The sequence below is a fragment of the Pinus tabuliformis genome, chromosome 4_1 (genome assembly GCF_031772625.1).
Source record: "Pinus tabuliformis cultivar Carrire ecotype Pingquan chromosome 4_1, CPIR1, whole genome shotgun sequence".
Lineage (NCBI taxonomy): Eukaryota > Viridiplantae > Streptophyta > Pinopsida > Pinales > Pinaceae > Pinus > Pinus tabuliformis.
Window position 1 is genome coordinate 684682822 of NC_142303.1, and position 5137 is coordinate 684687958.

Consider the following 5137-nt stretch of genomic DNA (forward strand, 5'->3'; position numbering starts at 1 on the left):
GAGTTAACCCCAAAAGTGGATGGTATGATGGACCAATGGTGATATGACCGGTGAATGGAATAACCCAACTCGACTCAATCATGGTGATGGAGTGAAAGTGTCATGTTCAAGAGCGACCTGCTACCAATAAAGTTTCTTCAAGTTTTCTTCCCAATTTTCCCCAGTCATTTCTGACCAGTACCTCTTTATTTTTGTCAAGCTTGAGGAGGATAACATATGCTTGTTCTATAATTTTCCCTTCGGGCAAACCCGTCGCTATGTTTTAATGAGCCTAGGGACAGTGAAACTCGCTCTTGTCAAAATGGACAAGTTTTTCGCTATTGTTTTAATGAGTTTAACGACAATAATAACTCGGTCCTTTTCAATTTTAGAGACTCTAAAAAGAGATAGAAAGAAGACTCCAATATTCCTTTTTCGTAATATAATCCCTTAAGTCCGAAAAATTATAAAACAATGTGAAAGGGATGAATTTTCGATAGTTTTAACAAACCGAACAAGGCAAATGCTTGATCATTTTGTGTAATAATCCCTAAGGTCCAAAAAGATTAAAATCTAGAGGAAGGATAGCACTTCCAATCACTTTAACAAGCTGGAGAGGCCAATTGCCTGGTAATCTTTTCATATTTTACGAGTCAGATGAAAAGAGCTTAAAGGAGACTCATTTTTTGAGGAACGAGTGATGTTTTCAGATAGCAGCTAGTTCCAGGTAAGGTTTGGAACTTTCAATCATGACAATGTAAAGAAGGTGGCTAATAGGATCACTCGTCGTAGCTGTTCCTCAAAAGGGGTAAACAATCAAATGGAGGTGAATGATCGGCTAAAATAGAGTGGACGTGATGGTAAGAACACGACCAAGGCTCAAAAGCTGATGATAATAATTCACAATGGTTATTTACCGGAGGTGGGTTCATTTTTTAATGAGCTTAAACTCTGGTGGAACATATGCTCATTTCTAGGTTTAATTTTTAACGAGCTTGAACTTCGTGTAAAACTGCTCATGCTAGTCGTGTAATAAGGATGTCTCATCAATAGGTTCATTTTTTAGGGAGCTTGCACCATTCAAAATTATGCTCCGACTCCTTTTATTATGTAAGATAGGAACGACCAATCCTACGAGTTTTAAGAACCTACAAACTAAGAAAATAAATGTTCGTTTTTCACTTTCACGCAAAAAGGTTTGCATGCCCCCAGGTATAGCGAAGTAGAGTTTCCCAGGTTACCCCTCAATTTGCAGACAAAACATTTGTTCCATTGAGAAAGGCCTACCTTTTCCAAGTTACCCCTCAATTTGCAGACAAAACATTTGTTCTATCGGGAAAGGCCTACCTTCTAACAAAGGTATCTTATTTCGGTCTAATCCCATTTTCCTAAATGGACAGGTGTGTCAGACCAGTCATATATCCTTTGCGGAAGCCTACCCTATACCTGGAGTTTTCCATCCGAGGCAGACCAGGGTGCATGCCCCCTGGGTTTCAGTCACGACCACCGAATCACTCGCGCTCATCAGGTGGACGGACTAGAGATTGATGAGACATTCCTTGTGCAAAAAGACCTGTTAGGGATGGCATTTGACTATTAGCTATGTGTGAACTGGGGGAATGAAAACTGGTCTATGAGCTGGATCACTCTGCCTTCATGCGGAAAACACATTACTCGAAAGAGTGAGGAGACAATGACTCCCATGCTATAAATGTAGTCACGTCCAAGGAGTAGATTGTAATGTAAAGGTCCTTGGGCTACCATTACGTTTAGATAAATGGTTTTCCTTCTCAAAGTTATAGGTAAACTTGGAAGGATCCCTAACGGTCAACTTGTTCCTTTATCAAAGCCTGTCAGATTTCGCATCTCAGGAAAAAGCGATGGCGAACCAAGCGCTTTCCAAGCAGTTGAGGAAATGATACTCACAAAAGCCCCTTCATCTATGATGGTACCAACCATAACCATTTTGTAAGTTTGCACTATGATTTGAAATGGTACATTAGATGGTAAACGAGGTCTGCTTAGTAGATTCCAATCGAAGGAAATGACTAGGTTGCTTGGAGGTGGGACTGAATAAACAGCTGGATACAACACTAACGAATTTCCTTCGTTTGGTAAAGGAATGGGTAGATCGCCCCCATGTTCATCGGAGTCTGTGCTTACGAAAAGAATTTGAATGGTGTCGTTCACATTCTCCTCAGTGACTGTATCATTTGAAGGTGAACTTCTGAAGTCAAGATGGGTTCGACTGCCGTCTTGACCTGTTGATTTTGGTCTGATGTGGACTCAAAGGGTTTATCTTCAATGATAGGTGCTTCGACCGACACCAAAGATGGGTCAGTCGGATTTTCAACTAGCAATGGATTCGGCAAAAGTTTCTTGTACCCAGGAGGGAGTCGCTGCAGTGGTGTAGGATGATTATCCAAGACTCTTTTAGCTTTGTCCAGGAAGGGACAATAGTGGAGGGCATGATTGCCTTCGCACAGTCTGCAGGGAAATTTAGATTTTCCTTTCTGTCTGGTGGCTTCGCTTTCACTAGTTGACGATTTACTTTCAACATGATCGTCAGAGATTGACGACACCGGATTGTGCAAGCGGGGAGACCCGTCCCTTAGGATCCGTGGGATGCAAGGACCATCTCAGTGATAGTGGTCTCCTTTGCAGATGACACAAGGAGATTTAGGTTTGGACGATGCAGTGTGTGGATTTTCGCTAGACGATGCATGGTTGCCCCTTTTTGCCGTTGGCTCCTTCTTCTTCTTCTCCTTCCTCTTCTTCTTCTTCTCAATTACTTGGTCTTTAGTTTTACTATCTTCACCAAGCAAAGAGGAAGAAGGAGAGGGAGAGACAAACGAAGTAGACGGTTTGGGGGGAACCTTGGTATCATCTTGTTGTTGATTTGATTGTTCAAGAATCAGAGTGCTTTGAATGATAGAGGTCGAGAAAAGCCATACCGGCAGGCCAATTGTCAGTCCTGGATGGGACAATGTGGCCATATGAGGTGCACCAACATCTCCCCAAGAGGAGAAAGGACTAGGATTTCCCCCGAGGGGAAATCCTTGGTTGGTGGACTCCATTTTCTCAACCTAAGACCAACGAGGGAACAATGACGTTATTCTGATTAAAATAAATTTTAGACACTTTGACACAACTTGCTTTTTCAATTTTTAAGAGTCGAGAAAAAGCTAAATATGACTCTAGTCGCCTTCAATTTTTAATGAGCCTGAAGTGACAAGTGCTCAGATGGACCTTTTCCTTTAAGGAGTCTGAAAAGGAATGAAAGAGATTCTCTAGAAATCTAGATAGAGGGATTACCAAACCAATCGCGAAACTGCAGAATACTTTTTATGGTAGGGCAGTCAATCTTCTCGAATGCTGTGTTCAGTGCATTGCGATCGATAGGGCGGCAGACACGGCTTCCTAAGGATAAAGGATATAGCCTATTGTGGTCTCCAAATATATACTCGATGGTATGTGGGAAGACAAGTCCGTACTGGCACTTGCCATCTCAAAGAGGAGGAATCACCCAACCTACAATGAAAGCGACAGTTACCAGGCTTTACGACGCTGGAATATGTCTCTAGTCTAGACTTCTAGATGTTGTGCATTAGGTTCCAAAGCATTTTTATGTTCATTGAATTTATTTTACAGTTGATCTTTCTTAAGAAATTTTCCTTTCAGGTTCACCGCATGATGTAGATATACAATTCCTAAAATGCAATCTAAGATGATAAACAGTCGTTTAATCTTCTTTTTGCAATGAAAATCCTAGCTACTAAGGAAAGAGAAATGAAATCCTTTCAACATAGAGAAGAAAGCACACACTAGATGCACTGTCCTAAATCAAAATCAACAAGCAATCTAAATGCAAATGCACGTGCATGTATTTGTTTTCCGCTTTCTTAATGTGTGAATGACAAAAAGAATGCTAAATACAAATCTGAATTATCTCTTCTTTCAAAGCGACAGTACTAACGATTTTCTTTTCAAAAAACGACAGGAAGGCAAGATGACACTTTGTGATTCTGAATAGAAAACTGCTTTCGACACTTGAAATATTTATAAAGTCAGATCAAATACAAGAGTAACAGTGTAATCGACTATCAAAAAGAGAAGTATTCTTTTCTTTGACTGAAAACGACACTTGCAGCACTTTCAAATCAAAAAACGACAGTTCGATTAAGCTACTTCTTTGTAAAAGAGAACTGTAAATGGCACACAATACATAGAAACATTCACAATTCTTTGTACAATGGAGGTTGGATGATGCAAAGAAAGGGGGTTTCAACAGTGGTCTACTAATCACAGATAGAAAAACTCTTGAATAAAACTGAAGAGAGTGAACAAAAAACAAAAATCTGGAGGTAGATTTAGTCTTGTCTGATCATCGCACCTGTAACACAGGGAAACGGGTATGCATCCCACCTACTGCACACAGGAGGTGCGATGCATCCAAATTTCCAAGAAGACAGGGTGCGATGGTCCAGGGACAAGACTTTAACTTGGTTTTTTGGTCACAGTTTGCAGTTTAGTACAGGAATTTAGGCCGAGAAAATGATAGTCAGTGACTACAAAGTACAGGGGCTGATCTAATGAGGTTACTCAGGCTACCTCTGGGGCACTTAGGATGTTTGCAAGTCAATTGTTTAGTTCATAAAAAAACCCGGAGATTGACTGAAGTAGCATTGATCTACTTTGCACTTGCATAGAAAATGCAGTTCGAAGGCTAGCTAGCTTAACTTCAGGCTCCATCTGTGGTTTATGAATCAAACAATTAGAGACAAGCAATCAAACTAATCGCTCCCCAGCAAAGTCACCATTTTGTTATCAGGAAATCTAGTGTCTATTCAGAGCTGTTAGTCCCACTAAGACGGGTAGCTATCTTAGAAACAAACATACTAAAGTCACTTGTTTTTCCTTTACGAGAGAGAGATAAGAAATAAGAAGAGAGTACTAACCTCAGTCTTTCACTTGGCTCCTTGCTTGTTTCCTTTCCCCTTTGATGGAATCTCACCACTGCTTCCTTACTTGTCCCGCTTTGAAGAGCACCTGTAGATTCACAGTAGCATAATACCATCAAAGCATAGAGATCTTTCACAGTAAACAATATAGGATAAGATATATATTGACCATACAAATGCATATATCAACACAATAT